The sequence below is a fragment of the Petaurus breviceps genome, unplaced genomic scaffold, assembly GCF_028583685.1.
Source record: "Petaurus breviceps papuanus isolate PSGF00001 unplaced genomic scaffold, PetGlider_PUasm1.0 175, whole genome shotgun sequence".
Classification (NCBI taxonomy): Eukaryota; Metazoa; Chordata; class Mammalia; order Diprotodontia; family Petauridae; genus Petaurus; species Petaurus breviceps.
The window spans coordinates 40512943-40525926 of record NW_027185764.1 but is presented as its reverse complement, the minus strand read 5'-3'; the positions used below and the strand labels follow the sequence as shown (position 1 = coordinate 40525926).

At 38.5% G+C, this 12984-nt stretch overlaps 1 pseudogene; it reads right to left on the bottom strand.

Moving 5' to 3' along the window:
• Positions 1-11067: 11067 nt before the first annotated feature.
• On the bottom strand, positions 11068-11820 carry LOC138159102 (E3 ubiquitin-protein ligase RNF166 pseudogene; annotated as a pseudogene).
• Positions 11821-12984: the final 1164 nt, after the last annotated feature.

Here is a 12984-nt window from a genome sequence, read left to right as displayed (position 1 = left end):
CCTATAAAAACTTATGGTCTTGTGTTTTCATCAAGGACATCCTTGATGCATAGTCCATTCTCAAAGATTTTAGTGAAAATAAAGTTGCTGATTTCTTCTTGGCAGCCTTGTTTGTGTGTGTGTGTGGGGGGGGATGTAATCTATGGTCTTTTCCATTTGAGGGAAATCATACTCTCTTTTTTGGAATGTGCAAGTGCCTTTAAAATTCTCACTACCTATACAGATTTCTTCTGCATAATTTTGGTTAAATCCATCCACTTGTTCTAAATTCTTTTTCTCAAATATCACTGCCATTTATTTGCAACCATGGAAACAAGTAGTAGTTCTAGCTACTATCTCAAAAAAAAAAACAACAACCCCAAAACACCAGCCCAGATGTTTATAAAAATACTGGGCAATCTATTCTATTTCATATCTGTTTATTGTCCTGTTTATTTCTGTTGGGCAATATTTTCCCATTGTCTTATATTCTTCCATGTAACATTTTTCAAATAAGTTAACATTTTAAAACAGTGTTTCCTTTAGTGACCATGCCCTTCCATTTGGCAAAGAGATCAAGGACTCCTTGGAAGAGCTAGTTTCTGGGCTCTTTCAGGCTTCTCATTGAAGTAACTGTTTGCTTAATATTTTCTTTTTTTTTTATTAAGCAATTGGGGTTAAGTAACTTGCTCAAGGTTACACGGCCAGTTATTTCTGGGTGTGGTGCTAAGTATCTGAGCCCAGATTTGATCCCCAGGTCATCCCGACACTAGAGCCAGTGCTCTTACTTGCTGAGCCACCTGGCCGCCCCTAAACAAATGCTTTTTTTTTATTTTTTGGCTGCTTTTTGGAGGGCAATTGGGGTTAAGTGACTTGCCCAAGGTCATTAATATTTTCTTTTTTAAAAAGTTAATTACTTTTCTTTCTTCCTTTTCCTGAGCAAATAAGCTCATTTAAATTTTTTTTAATTTAAATTTTTAAAAATTATCCTTTTTAAAAGGTTTCTTTTAATTTGGAATTGTCAAATTCAATGTGACTTCGCTATCTCATTTTTCTTTGTCCTTCCTTCTCAGTTGATACTTTGCTCTAAACAGTAATAGTAATTCATTTTATATAGCACTTTATATAAAATATTATATAAAATAAAAATAATTCATCTTATATAGCACAAACTTTAAGGTTTGTAAATAATTTTGCATATATTATCTCATTGGAGTTCATCCTCAAAACAACCCCATAAAGTAGCCACCATCATTAGCCCCATTGAGAGATGAGGAAGTAGAGACTGAGTAAGGATAAGTCCTGAAAGAGGACCTGCCAAGGTTCTTATAGCTAGTTGGTGTCTGAAGTAGGATTTGAACTTAGGTCTTTCTGATTTCATGGTCAGCACTGATCTAACTTCACTGCCTCTTGAGGACCTAATTATACACTGATGAATGATTATAAAATTACTAATACAGTGATAATAGTAATTTTCTGTCAAAATACAAATTCCCCTTTTAAATGTTATATGATGCTCATTGTGTCTAGTACTTGAACACTGAACAACACTACCAAATATGGTGAACACTGAATGTAAAATATCAATTTACATGTGTTTCTGAACTTCCAGAAATGTTTCTTTTTTAAATTATTATTTCAATTAAAAATTTTTTATTTTTCTCCCTCTCATTTCTTCCTTCCACCAATGGAAGAAAAAATGTTTAAATATTCATAAACAATCAAAACAGATTATCAAATTTCCCGTATCCAAAATGTGTATCTCATTTTCCCTTTTTAATACATCACCCATAACCTCTCTGTCAGAAGGTGGGTAGTATTCATCATAATTCTTTTGGTATCAGAGTTGGTAGTCTTTCAACTCATTAGCCATTAGACAGGGCAGCAACTATATAAATAATGTTTGTAGATGTCTTAATATTTAGTGACTTTGATGTGAAAGTAGAGGAGAGGCTGCTAAAAATTATAGTGGAAAATATTATTTGCCTTCAATAAAATAAACAATTCTATTGTGTGTACAATGCACAGATAGCTATTAGGTTAGGCATATTCTGATAATGAGGGCAATCATCAAGCTAGAGGACAAATCTTTTCATAGGAAAGGAGCAATGCAGTCTAAATCACTGATCCTGAAATTTAAAAAAAAATTCATATCAAAGTATTTTTTAGCATGTGCTCTCCATATGTGTACTTTGTTGTTGTTCAGTTGTTTTTCAATCTTATCCAATTTTTTTTTACTCCATTTAGAGTTTTGTTGGCAAAGATTCTGGTGTAGTTTGACATTTCCTTCTCCATGAACCTAAAGCAAATAGGGTTAAGTAAGTTGCCCAGGGCTATGTTACTGTAAGTGTCTGAGGCTGTATTTGAACTCAGCAAGAAGAGTCTTCTTGACTCTAAGGCTGGCACTCTTATCCACCACACAACCTAGCTGCTCCTACATTTACTTATTGGTAAATTTCATATATACATATGTGTGTATGTATGTATTTCTATACTAATAATTATGTACATTATAAGACACACAAAATAGAAATTAAACAAGGATGACATAAAGATAAAATAATATTTGCTCTGGTAATCAATATGAAGCCACTAATAGGTTAATAGAGTAGTAAAATGATATGATCCACTATGAGCTTTAGAATAGTGATTTTGACAGCTATGTAAAGGATAGATAAGAAAAGGAGAGACTTCAGACAGGGAGACTATTGCAATAGTCCTGACAAGAAGCAATGGGGACTTGAACTAGGGTGATGGCTTTGTAAGTAGGAAGAAGTGGGGAAATATGAGAGATGCTGTAGAGGTAGAAATGAAAAGCTCTGACAACTGATTAGATATACGGGGATAAGGGAGAATGATGAATGGAGGTTGGCACCAAGTTTGTGAACCTGGATAACTGGAAATAGGGAAGTATGGAAGAAGGATGGACTGGGATGTGATTGGAGATAGTATAATGAAATCTGAAATAGAACTAATAATACATAAATTGCTACTCACTACTCACATTATCTCACTCAAAATGAAAGAAATAGGGGAAGACTCATTCACTAGTCAAGACCCTGTAGTAAAGAGCTTGTCCTTTGATGGATGCTTAATATAGCCATGAGGTCATCTGGAAGAATCATGCAATGGGTATGCTGGTTGTGTGTCTGGAAATTTCCTAGTGGTACCCATGCAGCTGTTGCTGTGCATGCCTGGGGAGTGATTAGTTACAATTGTCCTAAGAGGACTGACTAGGCAAAGAGGTGCAAGGTTTGCTCAGTAAAGAGAAAGGGTAGAATGGAAGATTATAGGGGGAACAAAGTTTAGTATGGTTGTTTTGGAGGTAAGCCCCACAAGTATATATGTCACAGAAGGTCAGATGCAACCCAACCTCCTACTTCCTAATTAGTTGATCAAATACCCCCTGGATACAGGCCCGGGCTCTCCAGCAAGGTCAGGGCCCACTTTGAAGACCTCTGATTTGTCATAATTCAAAAGAAAAGTAAATCAAAAGAAAGGTTGGGTGAAGACTCTGAATCTCCAGAAATATCATTATGTAAAGAAGCAAGTCAGAAGTAATATGAAAGTTTTAAGCAGGCTATTTTCATGGAATCAGGAGAGCCAAGACTATCAGGTAATTGACTGGTACAATCTTCCTTCTTGAGACTGTCTTGCTCTGACTCATTGATGTGGTCAAAATAAAACAGGGGTGTGAGGGGAGAGGGCAACTACTCTTGCCTTTTGTGATATATGAGGTTGGAGAGAGGAAAGGACAGAAAGAGAAGAGAAGAAGGGAAGAGAGTGGTGACAAAAATAAAAAAAAGGAGGCACTCCTAGAGTTTTGAGCCTACTTTTGAAGGGGGGAAATGGAACATAGAACAGAGGCATATATTGCTTGCCTGAAAACTCTCTGAAATGAGCAGGTGGGCTACGAACCTGGGGAAAAGAAACAAGGAAGGAATGGCATGAAGCAGAAGCAAGAAGGAGAGAGAAAATGTAAACACAACATAGCAGGTGGTATGGTTAGTAAGAAGAAGCTGGGCAGGGGCTTCAGAGAAGGCTCCTGCTGCACTGGTAGCCTTCCATGGTTTCTATTCCTAGAGCTTGACAACCAACAAAGAACAAAGCATACCTGAAAAGAAACTTTGTGGAGACCTGACAAAATGTCATCATTCTAAATTCTATTTCAAATGTTGTGCTAAGCAAACTCTGAAAGTCCTCTGACTTTGAATTTGTGCCAGAAGAACATAGCAAAATAATCTATCTCCTGTTGTACTGACTCCCTGACCTGCCTCATCCAATCTTAACACCTCCAATAGAAGAGGAATTACAGACTATTTTTTCCCAAACAGGTACCCAGATTCTCATCATCCCTTCTCCTTCCAAGACTCACTCCCAACTTGACTCACTCACCTTGACTATTCCCTTTGGAACACTTGCTCTACTCTCAGCAAACACCCTTATACTCTTGAGATTTTCATCCAATATACTTTCTAACTTATTTCTTTGACTGAAATCTTGCTCTCCCCTAAGAACATCATATCCTTTGTAATATTCTTCACAAAAAAAACTCCTTCAAAGTCTGTTCATTCTAAATCATGGGGTCAGACAAAGAGGTGGGGAATGATCCTTGCTCCTCACTGCTACTGCCAAACCAGTCCTTTCACTGCCCAATAGGAATTCCTCATTCACCAACCAATCCTTTGATTCCTTCAATCCATCATTTCTCAATAACCTTTCCTGACATATTAATATACTGTTAGTCTAGCTATTCTGGAAAAGTAATTTGAAACTATGCCCAAAAAGTTACTAACACTCTTTAAACTAGAGATACCATTACTAGGTCTACACCCAAATTATATAGAAATAGAAGAAATAGAGAGCACTTATATAGTGTTTTATGGTTTTCAAAGTACTTTACAAACATCAACTTATTTTATCCTCAAAACAACGGTGGGTGGTAATAAACATATTATTATTATTATTATTTTATAGATGAAGAAATAGGCACCCAGTAAGTTACTTTCCTAGGATCACATAGTTAGTAAATGCTTGAGGCAGGATTTGAACTCAGGTCTTCCTGAGTTCAGTTTTTTCAAGGTTCTATTCACTGCATCACCTATCTGCCTGTAGGCAAAGAAAGAGGAAAAATGAAAATGCTTACAGCAGTTCTTTTTGTAGAGGTAAAGAACAGAAAAAGAGGGGATGTACGTCAATTAAGAAATGGCTGTACAAATTATGATATATAAACATAGTGAACATTTTTATTCTGTAAGAAATGACAAAAGGGATAATTTTAGAGAATACTAAAAAAAACTTGCATAGGATGCAGAATGAAGTGAGCAGAACCAAAACTATTTACACAATAATAACAATATTGAAAAAATGAACAACTTTGAAAGACTTATGAACTCTGATCAACACAGTTCCCGATGATAAATTTCAGAGGACTGATAGTGAAGAATGCTACCCACCTTCTGACATAGAAATGATGGCTTTAGGATTAAAATGAGCATACATTTTTTACCATGGTTAAGGAAATAAATTGTTTTGCTTGACTGTACATTTTTTTTCTTTTTCTTTTTCCAGTGGGGAAGTCAGGGAGAGAAGAGACGAAAGAAATAACTTCTTGTATAATTTTTTAAAACTATAATTTGAAAAACTTTTCCTGCTTTGGGGTCCATGAAATCTACTTATACTATTCTTTCTCCATCCTAATTACTATCACCTATTGATTCCCAGATCATTTTTCCATCTTTTTCATATACTTTAGTATTTGAATACTAAAGTTGAAGATACTGTCTTGCCTTTCAATTCATCCTCTACCATTACACTTAGTGATGTCATTATTCATGTTGATGCCTTCTCCAAGAACTTAGTCACTTAACTCTTCAACTGTCTCAACTCAACAACTTCTTCTACAGCCTCCTTCAGCTAAACAATAACAGCTGTCACTGTCATATGGAATTGTACCAACTCCAACATCTAGAATTCTGAAATGTCATCCTCTGACCACATCTTTTCTTCTCTTATCTCTGCCACTTTTCTCACTCATGACAAAAAATGATTCTTTGATATTATCATGGCATATATTCCCCTTACCTATCCTTATCTTCCCAATCATCTCTCTCACTTTGGCTTCATTTATTTTAACCTCTTCCATTTCTCCTAGCTACTGGCCTAGAATCCAATGTTTCCCTCACCTTTGAATCTCAATACCTCTATACCACCTATTATTTTCTGTTTATGCTCTAAGGATGCTGAGTTTTCCTGAGGGAGTTTCTCCTTCATCATATTCCTTAGATTCTTTTGGAGGAATGGGGGGGAGGGAATGATTCTTTTCTCTCAGAAATTAACAAATTTTCCTTTGTCACCAAATAGTTGTTTAAAGAGCTTTGTAATCTATTCAAAGATTTAATACTGATCCTTCCTTACAGTTTTAGAACCCTCTCCATTTACATATCTACTTGTGCTCTGGATTTTTATTTTTTTTATTAAAATCTTTGGTGTTCAGTTTGGGGTATTTCACCCCCTTATATTCCTCTATCACTCACTTTAGAACATCATTCTCTCTTTGCTGGTTGATACACTCCCAAGGATGATGACAAAGCTGCCTTAGCCTCCTTCCATGATAGATGATTTAGAGTTCACTATCCTGGATCCCTTTCCAGGATAGTCTATGGGGGGGCAGAGGAAGAGAAGACTGCCCCAGGTTGGATTTTAGCCCTCTTTCATTCATTTAGTACTGGTGCAGCCATACAAGCTGAGCCCCTTGCCCCTAGTTTCTTGTTAGTTCTATTCCTTCTCTGGCTGGGATAAGTTTGTATGTTTCTTTTTGAAGGGTAGTGGGAAGAAAGTTCTGGGCAGAGTTTCTGCATCTTTGGGGATCTCCAGCTTAGGCAGAAGGCAGCATACTCCAATCTCCTTCTTTCTCATTTAGATAGACTTAATAAATATCTGGTATTTGTTGTGGGGGGGGTATAGGGAGTTAGGTGTTCTTACAGAGTCTTTGTAGCAGAAATATCAGTTGTAATAGCAATGTTAAGCATAAGCCTATGGCATGGGTCAGTTTGAATATCCCTACCAGAAGTATAAAGACTAGTTAAGTGATATTGAGTGGATATTTTGAGGATTAAAATTCTCTAGAGTTTCATTCATAAAAATTTTACTTTGCAAGGATTCCCTCTTTTTTGGTCTTGTGGATTCAAATGTAATCAAATGCCCTGTATAAAGAGGGTACATAATTCCTCTTAGGGAGGGGAAAGATATGTGTTAATGGGGTCCTGGGAAAGTATCTGTCATGTTTTTGTCTTTGTGATTCTTCTGTGTTTCTTGTTTGTTGCCTATCAAAAAGCATTTGAGTCAGCACAATAAAAGGCAGTCTTAAAGGCTCTCCATCAGCAATGTCTCCCATTCATATGTTAAAATCATACAAGATTCCTTGATAAATGCAACCACAGAGATAACTTTATTCCCTAGTCCCAGGTATAAATATCACTTGAGGCATAAAACATGGCAAAGTGCTCACCAAATGTATCTGTCATGTAATTGAGGCTGACTTGGATAAAGCCCAAATGCAAGAGGGATTCCCTTATAAATGGTACCGGTCTCCAGATTCTCTTGATTGTCAATGTGATTATGCTGAATGGATTGAACCAGAAGTATCAAGGCCTCTTCAATGAGATTCATAGCAACTCAAAAGAAATTAGCCTAGTAATCCACAGAAGAAAACCATATGCATGAAGAATTCCTATTGCTCAGATTATGATATATGGTAGAAGTCCAACGAATTAATTTGCCAGCACATATATCTTAGAAAAGCAATGTATTTATATTTATTTGTATTACTCTAAATATTATAAATATAATTTTAGTGAGGGAAAAAAGGTTTTTATACTATTAATAAAATCTTTTCAAAACATTATTTCATATTTATCTCATCCTTTATAATTTCTGTTGTATACCTATATGTATGTGTGTGTTTACACACACACACACACACACACTCATACACACAATGAGTTGGGGTCAGAATTGACTAGGATAAAGAAATTAGGAACATAGCATATGAGAAACTGTTTAGCTCTTTCAGTGATGCCAAGCTTCTTCTCACTATTGTAAAATCACATTGTTGCTACTCATGTTGCTATTGCTACTGTTGTTTTTAATATTGATATCTCAATGATGCTATGCGACTATGAATCATTTCAAATGGCAATTGAAAGATGCATGGTGTTTGTAGGTTTTATCATATTAATAAAGAAGCTTAAGAAATGGTTTAAGAAAATATATCTAAGGCGGCTAGGTGGCACACTGAATAGAGCACTGGCCCTGGAGTCAGGAGGACCTCAGTTCAAATCCGGCCTCAGACATTTAACATTTACTAGCCATGTGACCTTGGGCAAGTCACTTAACCCCAAATGCCCTGCATTCCCCCTCCAAATATATATAATGTTTTAAAAAGGTCATGTCCTGAGAATGAAAGTTGGACAGGCATAGTGTATTGATCTTGTGTACATAGCATGATAAATATCCTAAAAGAAGGCTTCCAGTGCACTGGATTGGCTCCTTATGGAAAAACTGGTGAAAGAGGATGGACAAGATTTACGTGGATAAGAAGGTATGGATGAGTTCCTAGTTTCATTAAGAGCTAAGAAAACAAATACACAAATACAGGATGAAGGAGGCAGGTTTAAGCAGTTAGTTTGTCTGACTCAACATTTCTTTCCAGCCCCTTTGTACATTATTCCCTCTCCTATATTCTGTGATGCAGACAAACTGGATCACATCTCACTTTTCTTCACACTGAGCCCTCCATCTCCCACATCCATGACTCTGCACCCACCAGTCATCTACCTTGCCTAACATAGACACGTTTCTCAGCTCTGCTTAATAGAATCCTCTCTTCCTTTAAGACAAAACACGAGGACCACCTTCTTCATGATCCTTTCCTGATCCCTCCAAAAACTCTAATTTCTTCTCAAACTACTTTGTATTTAATAATTTTATATTTATTTGTTTTTTATTCTACTTATATTTATTCTATATAATTCCTTGCTGTCTTCCCCATTACGGGGTAAGCTCTTTGTGTGTAAGGATTATTTTATCAATTTGTATTTGTATCCTGAGCACCTAGCACAGTGAATAAGGTAGGCAGGCACTATCTTTTGACTTAAAAAAAATTCCCAGTGCTTAACACAGTGCTTGGCACATACAAGATTCTTAATGAATGTTCACTGATTAAATGACAATTCTGTCATACTTTAATCTGGTCAGACTACATCTTGAATATTATGTTCAGTTCTGGGTATCACATTTTAGGAAGTACATTTTCAAGATGAGGGCCAAAGTGGGCATCCAGAATGGGGAAAATGCTCAAGGCCGTATTATAGGAAGATTGGTTGAAAAAAATTCTGTTGTTTTAGCCTGGATTAGAGAAGGTTTGGGAGGTTGTCTTCAAGCACTTAAAAGGATGTTGTATGGAAGAGAGAGAAGACTAGTTCTGTTAGGTCTCAGAGGGTAGAACTACAACAATTTGTGGAAAAGTTTTAAATACTGATATATATATGTATATATATATATATGTATATATATATGTGTGTGTGTATATATATATATATAGTATTATAAGGAGAGATTTCCTAACAATTAACATTATCCAAAAAAAAATGAACTACTTTGGGAAATTATGGGTTCTCCTTGGAAGTCTTCAGGCAAAGGCAGGATGGTCAATTTTTTTTTGTGGATGCTCTGAAACTTTTTATTTTATTTTTTAAAAAGGCAACAATAATTTAGATCATCAAACAACCAGAAAGCTGAATGACCCTCCCAAACCCCAAAGCTGAGTGTTTTGTCCACAGCTCCATGCTGCTCCCCTTGCCTGGTTCTGTGGGATGTTACAGACCCCAAGAGCCTATCCTTCAGTGAGGCTGCCCCCAAACCTCTGCCTGAAGAGTGAATTCCAGTCATCTCTTTGAAAAGGTGATAAAAGGGGCCAGGGAGCCACCTCTTCTCCAGTCTCCCTTCTGGTCTAGTCTTCTCCCAAGCCTAGGAGTAACTGCTGTTTCCACTGTGTAAAGATCCATCTGGGCCCTGGAACCCATCCACCCCAGTGGGGTCACTACTTTCACAAGTGGCTGGGAGTCTCTTTTATTAGCAAAGGGTAAACAGACTCAACGAAAACCTTAAAAATATAGAAATCATATAACAAAAGTGACCACCTCAAAATCACACAAGCAGGAATGGAAAAAACCCTGAAAAATTCCAGTTTTGGTTCTGGCCTCCCCAGGCTCCCCTATCACTCCCCCTATGCTGATCCTATACTAGCTTTGTTTTTTATTTAAAATATATATATATATATATACATATATAATTGTTTAAATGTTCCATAAAATACTATTGTTCCTACTCAAACACAGATATTTCAATATGAAGAGTAACTGGTTAATACAGAAAAATGCCAGAAGCTCTTAAGTATCACAAAAGCTGGTACCAAATGAGCAAGGTGGAACCTTTACTGAATGCCAGATGTTAGGATAGGGCTTAGGAAAATGTTCCTCTGGGTCAGGTCTTCAGCTAAGTTTCTCTTTCAGTCTCCCCTCTCAACTCCCCTCAAGTCTAACCTGTCTGGATCAGAAGTAATCTAGAGTCGGGACTCTCCATGTATTCTTAAGCATGAAAGCCAAACCTTTGTTTAGAAAAAAAGACAACTCAATGCTGTTCTGATTTTGCAGAGCCAAATGTTCCTCCCTCTAGGTATCATCTGGGTTTCCAAAAACCAAACATATCATCTTTACTTCACCCAGAAGAGAGGTGAAAGTCCTCATTTATACCAAACTATTGAACTCGTAAAATGTGCATCAATCTTTTTCCCACCCATGGGAGGGCACTAAGGATTGGCCCCTGGAGTTGGCCTGCCCTTCTTGTGCAAGGAATAAAGATTTCACCTTACTAAAAAAAAATGGGGGGGGGGTTGCAATTTAAATCAAGATGACAGGAAGGCTAAATGCTAGGGAATGCTGAAGAATGAACAAACTTTTTGTCCCTCTGTGTGGAAAAGGTGACTTTTGACGGCAGATTTGGGTTCAGGCCCAGACAAGGTTACCTTCAGTTCTCAGAGGGGGACAGCACCAGGGTGGCCTGAAATGCAGCTTCTTTGAAGATGTTGTAGTCCACAAAGGTGTCATAGGAGAATCTGTGTCGATGGAGGAGATGCTGCAGGAAGTTGGTGCTCTTGTAGCTGGGGTCGCCCCAGGGCATGGCTTAACAGCTGGAGAAGACTTCTTTGTTGGGGTCATTTCAGTGGTTCTCCATGCAATGCTTCACCAGCTCCTGCTGGTCCAGATTGAGGGCTCCACAGTACAGACACACAAAGGTTTGGCATATTGCTGGGAATGGGCTGGGATGTTGGCACTACTGGGACAAACTTGGGACAGTTGCCCATTTGCTCCTGGACCTTCAGGCAGGAAGAAAAATGTGTGATCTCATCTTTTCAAGAGTCACCTTCTTACTGTAGCCCCGGTAGGGAGCCTTGTAGGACCACAGCTGCTTTTCCACATTGGAGGCTTTGTCCACTTTCTTTGGGTCAAGGGGCATTCGTCAGAGTGGGCAGAGCGAAGACGGCACCTGCAGCCATGGCTGCAAACACTCGCCACAGAACGTGTGTGTCCGCAGCTGCCGATGTCCGCTGGCCGGTGGTAGATATCCAGGCAGATAGGGCAGCTGTACTGGACCTCCAGGCTGCTCTCGCCTCCGGCGCCGGGCCCAGCCGGGGGCTGCGGGGTGCTGGCGTGGGCTCAGGCAGGGGTTGGGGTGCTGCCGCTTCTGCGCCAAGGCCACCAGGCTGCAGAACATCGCCATCTTGGGGGCGGCCCGCCCATGCCCCCCCGGCCCCAGCACGCCGGCGCCGCTTGTTCCCAATCCGCCTATTAAGCTCCAGCTCCGTCTGGGTTCGGGCCAGGCCTCCAGCCTGGATAATCAATTGTTGGTTGTCATAGTAGACACAGCTGATAAGGAGGGATTGCACCTGTGGTTTCATTGGTGTTGTAAACTCTTAAATATAGAAACTCCTTCCCAGTATGGGCATGACAATTTACATTCTTATAGAGTTGCCTAGAGCAATAGTAGTCTAAGTGACTTGCCCAGGGTGATAGAGCTTGTATGTTTCAGAGGCAAGATTTAAATTCAGTCTTTCTTACTCCAAGGTCAATCCCCTACACCACACTCCCTCTCTTGTGTTGCAGTAGGGATTCTTATTGTCTTGTCTCTAGGTTGCCAAAAATGATGCAAATGTGTTGCCTACTCCAGTTTACTGGAGATGAGGGTAGCTCTGACAGAGTCATCGTGGTCATGAATAGGTTGGCCAACCTACTGTTGATTGTGTTAGAAAACGCAGGAAATCCATTTCTAGCTTCAGAGGAAGATGAGTATATGTAAGCGGTTTCCTGAGAGTAGCAGCTATAATTGCATCCCCCAAACATGGAGAATTACCGAGAACAGAGAAAGGTTTTCCATTGTCTTTAAATTCCACCATTGTCTTCTTTTTTACTTTCTTTGGTGGTTAGGGCTATAGCCAACATACATGCCCGACTTGCTTCTGAGTTTTAAAATGAATTGTATGAGAAAATCATGTGGTCGTCCTCCAAATGGCGCTATTTCAACAGCATTAATATTTACACGTCTTTTAAATCCTCTATGGGCTAACCCCTTATAGTTATGTAGAAGCCTTTTAATCCCACCAGGCCCAAGAATCCTCCCACATGTTTTCAAATAACTGAATATTCCTCACTCTCAAAATGTAAGGCATAACCAATGAAGTAATTCTCCTGTAGTAATCTAGAGCAAGGGTCTCTAAAGTCTCCTTCTGGATAGGCAGTTACAGTCTTATTTATTGCCATTCAGTCAGCAGGAATTTATTAAGCACCCATTATGTATGTGCCTGTGCTAACTTCTGAGAATACAAAAAAAGGCAAAAAAAATTCTCTGTCATGAAGGAGTTCACATTCTAAAAGAGAAGGCAGCATC